The following is a 12,237-nucleotide window of genomic DNA, read 5'->3' as shown; positions in this document are numbered from 1 at the left end:
AGCTATATCTGAATGAGAAATATTACCAGTGTAACCAAGATTTAATGCTATTTCTAATCCAAAGCAAAAAGTAATCTGTCATTTTGGCCTATATACCAGTCATATTATGGCTTATATAGTCATATAATTGTTTTTGGCCTATATATGCATGTTATAGTGCATGATTTCTGAAAGGCTTTTGGAATATATAAAATAACTTATAGGTTCCCCATAATGAAGTCCTATTACTTACAGGTGGGGAACAGCCATTATCACACTGCTAAGATATTTGCAGGAATATGTTGATATGCTGTAAAAGAATATTAGAAAGTAATACTTTACACAAATCTTCAGAAATAATACCAAGCTTCTTAGTCATAATGAACAAGCTTTCGTACTTTCCAATTTAAAGCTTCTACAAAGATCTCGTGTTTAAAAGAATGAAACTAGATCTCTATCTTACACCACTCACAAAAATTAACTCAAATGGATTAAAAACCTGAAACTATACGACTTCTAGGCAAAAAAAAAAAAAAAAAAAACAAAAACCCCAAAACACACACACACACACACACACACACACACACACACACCCAACAACAACAGGGAAAAAGCTCCTTGACATGGGACTTGGCAATAATTTTTTGGACACCAAAAGCACAAACAACAAAATCAAGAACAAATGAGTGGGACTACATTGAGCTAAGAAGCTTCTGCATAGCAAAGGAAACCATCAACAAAATGAATGAAAGTACAGAATGGGAAAAATATTTTTGCAAACCCATAGATCTGATAAGGGGTTAGTATCCAAAATATACAAGGAACTCCTACAACTCAAGAGCAAAAATAAATAAATAAATAAATAAATAAATAAATAAATAAATAAATCCAATTTAAAAATGGGCAAAGGACCTAAATAGACATTTGTCTAACAGTTATATGAAGTGATGCTCAGTGTCACTAATAATCGATTGGGGAATTGTAAATCAAAACTATAATATCACCTCACACCTATCAGAATGGCTAGCATCAAAAAGAGAAGAGACAACAAATGCTGGGGAGGGTGTGGAGAAAAGGGAACCTTTGAGCACTGTTGGTGGTACTGTAAATTGGTACAGCTAGTAAGGAAAACAGTATAGAGGTCTCTCAAATATTAAAAATAGAACTACATATAATCCAACAATCTCACTTCTGAGACTGTATCTGAAGGAAACAAAAACACTATGTTGAAGAGATATATAAACCCATGTTCACTGCAGCATTATTTGTAATATCCAAGACATAGAAAAAACCGAAGTGTCCACTGACAAATGAATGAATAAAGAAGTTGTGGTATGTATATGTATGTGTATATATATACACAATTGTATTATCATTCAGCCATAAAAAACAAGGAAATCCGTTCATTTCTGACAACATGGGTGGGACTTTAGGGCATTATGGTCCCTGAAATAAGTCAGACAAAGACAAATATGGTACAATCTCACTTATATGTGAAATCTAACCTCTCCCCTCTACTGCCCAAACTCGTAGAAAAAGAGATCAGATCTGTGGTTACTAGACGTAGGGGTGAGGGTAGGGGGAACTGGAAGAAAGTGGTCAACAGGTACAAATTTCCAGTTATAAGATAAATAAGCACTAGAGATGTAAAACAAAATGACTATTTAAAAAAAATACATTTTTTCCTTTCTATTATCTATATGAGATGATGGGTATTAGCAAAACTTATTGTGATAATTCACAATACATTTAGATCAAATCATTATGCTGTACACCTTAAACTTATACAGTGCTGTGTGCCAATTATATCTGAATAAGACTAGGAAAAGAATACTTATAAAGATATTTCCAATGCAAAAAACAAATCTCATAATTTCAGCTGGAATTTCTTCAATTAAAAGATAGAATAGGCACAGGTATGTATTATCACTCTACCCACTGGATACCATGTTCCCAGTTGGATAGGTCAAGCAAGTCACCTGTTATTGTTAAGATACGCTTGTGCACACTAATAGAAATGGCCTCCAAATTGACACAATTTTGCGAATCTGCAAAAGCAACAGAGTTTTAATCAAATTAGTTGTTAAGCAGCAATTTCTCTCTAGCAAATAACACTTTTTGAGGACAGGGAAGACAATGTATTTGTCTTTGTGTTTCCCGATGCCCAACAATATACTAGAACAAAGTCAGTATTTGACAAAATTTAGGAAGTATCATTTATGTGCTAGAAACTTCACAAATGCCTCACTCACATAATCCACTCAGCAAAGGCTTGCTGAATGAAGACAGGAATGTACTTGTTAGATTTACAAGGAAATCTGGTTGAGATAAACTTTCCAAGTATTTGGCTATACATTTTTTTCTCTATGGCTATAGAAAGTAGTAAGAAAAAATAGGAAATAAACTGCTGCTTACAGATCCTCAACTTTAAAAAAACTTATCTGCAGATCTATCTTAATTTGAATTTCATTAAAAAAAAGGTTTTTTAAGGTTTTTTAAAAAATAAAATCTACACCCAACGTGGGGCTCAAACTCACAACCCTGAGACCAAGAGCTGCACACTCCACCAACTGAGCCAGCCAGATGCCCCTTAATTTGAATTTCTAATTTACAATTAGAGAATTATATTTCTAATTCTATAAATTAGATAATTCTATAAATATTAATATCTATTTTAATATCAAAATTGTAAATCTCACGCTCCCCTTTCTTCTTCTCCATCTAAATGAAGAGGAGAAGCTAAAGGATAGTTAGCATTATGCGACCGACAGATAGATGGATGAATGGACACACATATTAGGACAGAAAAAAAGTCTACTTAAATTTATTTCCAAATACTAGTTTTGTATTAATTTGTACTGTCTACCAGTAGCAGGAATATCTATGTTTTTCAATTGGACAGCACAGGGTCTATTAATACCTTGAATATTAACATAGAGGAAAAAAGTAGTAGTTGGAGCATTAAAATGCTGTTGCCTATATATACATATGTACAGTATTCACAGCCATAATGCATATGTATTACTTGGAAAATCACAACTTACTTCTACAGATTTGTTTGGCTTTTTGGATTGAAGAGGGTCAACATAAATACTTGGATGGAGAAGCTCCAGATAGAACTCAATACTATCCTCTATGTTATAGAAGGTTCTTTTGGAGTTTCAACTGAGAAAAGGCCATTTGAGGGGCTGCTTCACAATCGTTAAAAAAATTCAGTAGAGCTACACGTATCTTTATTCTAAGTAAGCAGTTTCAAGCATTTTAATATTAAAGTTATCCTTAATCAAGGAATTAGGCATCTGCACCATTTGAGCACTTATTTTTTTCCTATGGTATAACATTTTCTGTTTATGAAGGAAAATTATTTCTAAGGTCTGATAAAACTGGGAAAAAAAGAAAGTGTGTTCAACTCAGTAAAAAGAGGACCTACATTGGAATGCTTTTATAACGTCTTTTAATCCTGGCAACACTTAAGGTGATTATGAATGCAGACCTAGAGTTAAACTAAAGGGGCTCTACCACCAATGAAGGGAATTGTGACCTTTGGCTCACTACTTTATGCTTCACATTCCTCATCTGAAAAATAAGGATAAGAGTGGGTTGTTTTGAGGATGAAAATACTAATACAATTGCTTAGAAAAGAAAATATTAACTTCTATTATTGTCCTTACTCTACAAATTAAAAATCTTCCATTTTGAAAAATGAATAGTTACCTCAACTGGGTTCCATTTTATTTACACTATCACTATATTTTAGGCTAGTACTGTGCCTTAGACATCATTCACATGAAAGATATTAATCAGAAAAGCTAATATATATAGAAGAGTTTCTTAAGATCTCACTTTAAGTTTGTTTTTGAGACAGAGAAAGAACACTGATGGGGGAGGGGCAAGAGACAGGGAGGGAGAGAGAATCCCAAGCAGGCTCCACACTGTCAGCACAGAGCCCGATGTGGGGCTTCAACCCATGAACTGTGAGATCATGACCTGAGCCAAAGTCAGATGCTAAACCGACTGAGCCACCCAGCTGCCCCAAGACTTCACATTTTAACATAGGTTCTGTTTTTGGCCTATTTAAAAATTATAAAGTAATAAATGCCAAATGTTAAATACTAAAACTATTTAAGTGTTAAAAAGTCCAAGTCCCCCATTCCACTCCTCTGTGCATGTTCTCAACCTTTATAATAGGGGCTGCCTATAATTAGCCATGTGAGCCCTAATTCCCTTATGTGAAAAATGAGGACAAAAGTACCAGAGTTTTTAAGATTAAAAATAATATATGAATATGAATCACCTAGCATAGTGTCCAGAACATAGGCACTCAATGAATGGTATCTATCATTACAGGAAAGTCTGTGTTCACCTTATCTTTTCAATGTCTTCCCTCAGAGCATTATTGTCAAACGTGAAAATATTTTGGTAGTAAACATGTAAAACTAATTACTAGGTGTCCTTTCTTCTTTAAGAGGTTACTACAACAGAAAAATGACACCAACAGATTTCAAATTTTCATACTCATTTTGATCCTAATACAAACAGCATGCACAAATAATTGATAATGGCTAAACAAAGCATTCCTTTTTTGGTAAAACGCAAATGTTTCATGGAAAAATCTTTCTAGGAAGGCTTCAATTACTTTTCTACATTTTTAGAGCAAGAGTATTAGTATTCTTATTTTTAAAAGACATAAGCAATTGCATATATGCTTGATTAATCTTAAAAGTACTATGACATGGGTTAGAGCAACAGACCATCAAATGACCAAAGCACAGAAAAAAAAAAAAGGAAAATATTACTAAGTACACAAGACCATCTGAATTCCTGACAAACGATAAGCTAAAGATCATAATGCTTTTTCCCAAATGCCATTCCAGTCACTTGAAACTGTAACTATGAACTGCAATTAGCTCACATTAAGGTCTAAAAACACAGAGATGTTGATCAAATAATTATTTTGGATAGAAGAGATGGTGGAAAAGTAACTTTCTTGGAAATGAATTAAAAACAAAAAAGGTCAGTCTCTCTAAGATGGAAAATAATCAAAGCCGTATTAACTACATAAATTCAGTAATGAGGGCAAAACATGTATCTCCAGAATGATGAAGAACAAAGCTGGGTTCACAGATTTGCCTTGTAGGGACCAGATATGTATGTATGTACATAGGTATGTATTTATTTTTTCAAAAAGTTTATTTACTTATTTTTGAGAGAGAGAAAGAGCTAAAGTGGGAGAGGGACAGAGAGAGAGGGAAAGAGAGAAACCCAATTAGGCTCTGTGCTGTTAGCACACATCCCAACACAGGGCTCAATCTCGTGATCCATGAGATTGTGACCTGAGCCGAAATCAAGAGTCAGATGCTTAACTGGCTGAGTCACCTAGGCACCCCAGGACCAGGTATTTAAATGTCCACTAGTATTTGAATATCCCAATGATGGTACCTTTCAAATTATTGAAGTATACGTAACTGTGATATTTTAAATGATGGGGAAAAAAAACCAATGGGGAAAAAAATTGTGGACCGTCTTAAAGGTTCTTAAAGTTAAACTAGTGTTTATCTTAATTTCAGTTGGAGTATAAATATTCTGTCTTGAAATCTGAGTATCAAATTTTTAAATAAAAATCTATTGATTGTGATTATCAACAAACTATCAAATCATCCTTATATTTCTTTCTTGTCAACTTAAGTTGACACTAAGAAAAAAGTCTCAGTGATCATATATCTTGTCTTATTAAAACCTTATAAAAACTGTTCATATAGAACAATATACGCCATGTATAATCATGTAATTTTACTCTTTTTTTTTCTTAAAGTATTGAGCAAATGAAGCTGCAAGCTGAATTCAACGGAACAAAATTGTCAGCAGGGGTGATATAAAGTCAAATTTTAAAACAGTGGATTTTTACTAAAACCAATTTTTAGGGGTTGGGCCTGGGTGGCTCAGTTGGTTAAGCGTCCAACTTTGGCTCCGGTCATGATCTCATGGTTCGTGGGTTCAAGCCCCAGGTCAGGCTCTGTGCTGACCGCTCAGAGCCTAGAGGGTGCTTCATATTCTGTGTCTCCCTCTCTCTCTGCCCCTCCCCTGCCACACTCTGTCTCTCTTTCTCCAAAATAAACATTGGGAAAAAAAACCAACCATGTTTAAACAGATTTATTTAGTAGTGCTTTTGTATGTATTAATATAATTAAAGATAGAATGATATTATAAAGCACACTCTAGGATTTGGTGCCCTAATTTTCTCTCTGTATTACTTTACTACTTTAAAGCAGACAAATTCCTAAACCCTATAAAATTGATATTTTCAGTCAGAGAAACATTAATCTTGGAAAAATGAGCAAGAAAATAGCTATTAAAGGTTAGGAGTAGGAATCACTGGGAATAATGGGAAACAATCTCAGCTGATTTTAGAAAAAACAATAAACAATACCATAGTGCCTTTTATTTAATGACAGAAAAAGACTGCTTTATAACCACCCATTCAGCTTTTTTTCAATAGAAAGGAAATAAACCAAAAAATAAAACTAATAGTAATTAGGATTTTAAAAAATGTATTTTTTAATTAGTTCCTCTACTTTTCTTCACAGGAAAAACACTAGCATGTAAAAGCCTTTTTAAAAGATGAAAATGATAGTTTCCTAAAGCTAGTGGACCAAAATTCTCTTGTATTGAAAGTAGAAATATAAGACCCAACACTTGAATCAAATATTAAACTACCTAGAACAAGCTCACTGCTTTATGACTCAAAAGTGAAAAAGCACAGGGAACATACAAATGAATTTCCTAAAATAAAATGCACTCTCTCCATCAGAAAAAATTACCAAAAATTTTGTTGTTATTACAACAAAATACAATTCAAATCCAGATTTAAAACTATGAATAAAAATGCAAAATATGTACTGTCTTCAATGAAATAGTATAGAATGTTTAAAAGTTGGTAGTTATAGGCATAAATGGAAAACAAACGTGAAACTGCAAAATGAAATTTTTAAAGAAAACTGAAAGACATGGGTAACGAACATCTGAAAAGTTGAATATTTAAAACATGGAGAGCCCCTGTCCTATATAATTTGCTCTCAATTTTGATCATTTAAAATAACTTACTGATGGGGCACCTGGGTTGCTCAGTAGGTTAAGTGTCTGACTCTTGATTTGGGCTCAGGTCAACATCTCATGGCTAGTGAGATTGAGCCCCACATCGGGCTCAGTGCTGACAGTGTGGAGCCTGCTTGGGATTCTCTCTCTCCCCCCTCTCTGCCTCTCTCTCTCTCTCTTTCTCAAAATAAATAAATAAAGACTTTAAAAACATAAAATAAAATAACTTACTGACAGAGGAAGGGACAAACAGAAAAAAATTGAGTAGTAAGTATATAAAAATGTAAAAAATTCAACTTAAGAAAACATTTAATAAGCAATATATGTTAGGTTCAACAATTCCAATCAATAACAACAGTGTTAAAAAGTGAAATGCTCTCTCAATAACTTTACCATAAGATAGCAGTTCTCACTGATTAGGCAATATTCTGAAAGATAAACAATACTAATTCAAAGTAGGCTACATCTAAATCTCTTAATTTACACACACACACACACACACACACACACACACACACATCCTTCCTAGAAATGTCTGAAAAGCAAATTCACTTTGCTCTTAGTTGGTAATATTTTTTAAACAAATGTGCTTAAAAAATTTGCGGAAATTAGTGCCATTTTCCTTTACTACAGTTTCTCTTTTGCCTCAGTAAATCCATCTTACCTACTGTACCTTTCAGCTTTGAAAAAAATCTAACAAGTCAGAGTGGCCAAAATGAACAAATCAGGAGACTATAGATGCTGGAGGATGTGGACAAACAGGAACCCTCTTGCACTGTTGGTAGGAATGCAAACTGGTGCAGCCGCTCTGGAAAACAGTGTGGAGGTTTCTCAAAAAATTAAAAATAGACCTACCCTATGACCCAGCAGTAGCACTGCTAGGAATTGACCCAAGGGCTACCGGAGTACTGATGCATAGGGGCACTTGTACCCCAATGTTTATAGCAGCACTCTCAACAATAGCCAAATTATGGAAAGAGCCTAAATGTCCATCAACTGATGAATGGATAAAGAAATTGTGGTTTATATACACAATGGAGTACTACGTGGCAATGAGAAAGAATGAAATATGGCCCTTTGTAGGAACGTGGATGGAACTGGAGAGTGTTATGCTAAGTGAAATAACCCATACAGAGAAAGACAGATACCATATGTGTTCACTCTTAGGTGGATCCTGAGAAACTTAACAGGAACCCATGGGGGAGGGGAAGGAAAAAAACAAAACAAAACAGGTTAGAGTGGGAGAGAGCCAAAGCATAAGAGACTCTTAAAAAAAAATGAGAACAAACTGAGGGCTGATGGGGGGTGGGAGGGAGGGGAGGGTCGGTGATGGGTATTGAGGAGGGCACCTGTTGGGATGAGCACTGGGCATTGTATGGAAACCAATTTGATAATAAATTTCATATATTTAAAAAAAATGTAAAGAAAAAAAAGAAAGTAGAAAGGCTTCCATTTTAAAATCAAATTAACTATGGAAGGATAGTGGTTATTCTTGATGCCTTCCTTTTGTTACCTTCTAAGTCAAATATGTAATCCTCACCCACTCTTGTTAATCTTGCCTCCTTTACATCCTTCAAACTCCTAGATAGTCCTCTTGATCAAAACAGGAACAATCCAGTGTCATCTCTCATCTGTATTCATGCATCATCTTCCTAGGGAGATACCTCCCGTCTTCATACATGCTCTTTCTTCCCTGGGTTCATCCCCAAAGTTAACTTCTGGAAGAAAAAACTTACCTTGTCTCTCTCCTGCTTAAAAATTCAGTGTCTCCTATAATGGTTAATTTATGGGTCAACTTGGCTTGGCTATAGTGCTCAGTTGTTTGATAAAATAATACTCTAGATGTTGCTGTAAAAATATTTTTTTAAGTTGTAATTAACATTCAAATCAGTAGATTTTGAGTGAAGCACTTTACCTTCTGCAATGTGTGTGGGCTTCATCCAGTTGGTTGAAGGCCTTAAAAGCAAAGACAGATTTTGCGAAGAAAAAGGAATTCTCTTCAAGATTTAAACATAGAAACCTTGCCTGCATTAGTTTTCAGCTTTCTCTTTATCTCTAGTTTGATAGATTAGATAGATGGATAGATACATACATACATACATATGTATGTAGATAATAGATGATAGATAGATAATAGATAGAGATAATAGGTATAGAGACATAGATATAGGTAAAAAAAAAAAAGAAAAAATCTAACATGTAGCAATGTTCATAAGAGTAATATGGATATGTCTGAAAATGTCTTATTAAATTTTAATGGTAGAGATATGCCACTCTATCTTACTTTGATAATAGTTTACTTTCTGTTACGAAACATAACAGCATTTTTGGCTGATGTACTTTTTTAATAAAGTTTATCCATTTATTTTGAGAGGGAGAGAGAGAAGAGAGAGAGCAACTGTGCATGTGTGCACAAGCAGGGGAGGGGCAGGGGAAAAGGAGAGAGAATCCTAAGGAGGCCCTACGCTCAGTACAGAGCCACATGCTGGGCTCAATCCCACAGAACATGAAATCATGACCTGAGCCGAAATCAGGAGTCAGATGCTTAACCAACTGAACCACTTAGGCATCTCTGGCTGATGTAATTCTTAGGATCATATATTTTTTGTTTCTTCACTTTCTTTTTTCATTTGGCAAAGAAGATAATCACTTTCTTTCTTTTCTTTTTTTTTTTTCATCTGGCAAACAAAATAGAAGAGAGAAACTTTCCATTACCTTATCAAGATGAATATAATAAGTGCAGCCTGGCAAATTCTGTTTCAAAAGGTAATTATTCAGTAGATGCCTGCCCCTGCACAGGAGACATCCATTTCATATTATTTTAAAAATCCATTTTTTTTTTAAGTAAATGCTTTTGCTGAAATGCTCAAGTTGAAAAAGGATTGGCTTTTTTGTTTGTAATGCATTCTTCCAAAAGTAATAAAACTGATACAAATTGCTAAGTCCCATGAATATAAACACATACATACATATATATATGTATATAAAACTATACTCTCTCATAAAGGAGCTCAATTCAAGTTGATAAGCTTTCAGTTTCTATCAATTTGAGATAAAATATGTAACTTTTCTGTGTGAGGTAATAATTTTCACCCTCACTTACTTAATCTGCACTTGGTACACAGTACAATATACAGTTTACTATAGATACATACTAGTAAAATGTTTACCTCTGTCAGTTTATAGCTATTGAAGTTTACCACAAGTATATGGTCACTTGGAGTTTTCAGAATTACTTTGCCATTAGCAGAATTACGCTCTTCTTATACAAAGTGCAGCAATGTTTATTATAATTATATGTCAATAATGAAATATTTAACTTCACAAAGAAGCACAATAAATGAAAATATTATACCTTGCCCATTCTTTTAAAAAATATTGAAAAAAAGAATCTATGGTAGGGAGAGGTGGTTACTGTAAACTTTTATACTTGAGTAATTCACCCTCCAAAGGCTGTTAAATCCTATGGAAGAGAAAAAGTGTTTTCTCTAATATAAAAAGCCTCCTTTAAAACATAACTGAAGTGTCCCTTAAAATGGTTCTAGGATAAAGGTGTTGAAAATGATGAAATAAAAGCCACTTCGGCAAGTCATAATGATAAACAAGAAAGATTTTGGACAGAGAACTAGGTTCACGTTCTTGACCATACCACTTACAGAAACTTGTGACCTCCAGTAAGTTTCTTAATCCCTTTTAGCCTCAATTTCTTCACCTGCAAAAATAGTTATTGTGCTAAATAAGAGCAAAGGAGATATTATTAGCACTGTGACTGGCACTTAGTAAGGTGACAATCATCATTACTGTCAAGATAAACTTGGGCTGTGGAGGAGGCTCATTACGATCCTTGCATTAATACCCACTCTCCTTCGTTGGTAGTGTAACTACTGGTACCTAGCTGTTACTCACTTTCAGTGTAAAGGACTCCAAAGAACTAAGAAGAATACAGAGCGAGAGGGGGTTAAACACCGAAATTTTACAGGTAGCAAGAACCTGGACTCTGGCTGCAGAATTTGTCAGTGGGCCGTCATCGCACTTTTCAAAATTCTCCTGGTTCGCAGCCGGGTTGATGGAGGGTTTGGAGATTTCCCGGTATGTGCATGCTTTTTAGAACAAAATCACTTCAGCCAAAAGAAAAGCCTAGCACCCAGCACAGGACTGAAGATAATGACTTCCTTATTATTTGTTGAATGAATCAATACAGGTGTACATTTCAGAGAAAAACTATCCAGGAAAACCGACTTATTGAATAAAATTTTTATCTTCTATCCTGGAGTCCCTTTCCTCACCAAACGCTCAATATTTAAAGTTCTATCTTCACTTAATTATTTAAAAAAACGAATGAGATAGGAATTATCCCTAAATTCATGAAAAAGGAGTAAACTTTAAAAACGGTCAAACTGCCTACAGTTAGTTACCCAGCTGGTAAGCTACAGAAGCAGCTCCATTCGAACTCACATCTCCTGCGCTTCAAAGTCCAAGCTGTTTTCAATACACTAAAGTTTGCGCCTCCGCTGATCTCCGTAAACTGTCCAGTAGAGAGATCATTTATCATTGATCTTTCTTTTTCCTTGTCTGATGCCAGCCCTTCCATTTCACGCTACCTCCTATGCTGGGCTATAAACTAAATACAACAGCAGGCAAGCTGCACGAATTCTAGGAATCGCGGTATATGCGCGAAGAACAGAAATCTGTTTTATCTTCTACGCCAGACGGATGTCCGGCGCCACCACTACAAACGACAAACACAGGCTAGGGTCCAGAGAGGCTGCAGACCGCGCCCAGGTCTCAAGTTTTGGTCAAGGCCCACGTTCAGGCCAGGCGAGGAGAGAAGGTTATCCTTCCCCGACACCCTGGCCAAGGCGGGAGCCCAGAAGAGTAGGTTGGAGTCGCAGTAACAGTACAAACAATAAAGCCCAAAGTCCCTCTTCAGTCCGTTAAGCGCACTTACTTGAGCAAAGTAATTCCAAGACACAAGGCCGGCACCGGCAACGGGAAGGGCTCCTCTACCCTCCAGCCCAGGCGCTGGCGGTGACGACATCGGGGCCGCGCCGGCGAGAGCTAAGGCCCAGCTCAAGGCCACGAGCACAGCGCGCTGGAGCGCGCGCTCTCGACAGGGGCGGGGTGACACGCGGGCGCCACCTTTAAGCGTCACGCGCGGGGCTCTGC

General features: G+C 35.7%; 1 protein-coding gene across 2 annotated transcripts in view; it reads right to left on the bottom strand.

Annotated features, from left to right (window-relative positions):
- The window catches only part of SRSF11 (serine and arginine rich splicing factor 11), a 44,509-nt gene extending 32,408 nt beyond the window's left edge, over positions 1-12,101 (bottom strand). Inside the window, exon 1 of one of the 2 annotated variants that reach the window (XM_042997552.1) lies at positions 12,020-12,101. The gene's annotated coding sequence lies outside the window, so the exon portion shown is untranslated. The remainder of the gene's footprint in view (positions 1-12,019) is intronic. The other variant, XM_042997554.1, reaches the window with a different exon arrangement.
- Positions 12,102-12,237: the final 136 nt, after the last annotated feature.

The sequence above is a fragment of the Panthera tigris genome, chromosome C1 (genome assembly GCF_018350195.1).
Source record: "Panthera tigris isolate Pti1 chromosome C1, P.tigris_Pti1_mat1.1, whole genome shotgun sequence".
Classification (NCBI taxonomy): domain Eukaryota; kingdom Metazoa; phylum Chordata; class Mammalia; order Carnivora; family Felidae; genus Panthera; species Panthera tigris.
This window is presented reverse-complemented; position numbering and strand designations above follow the sequence as displayed.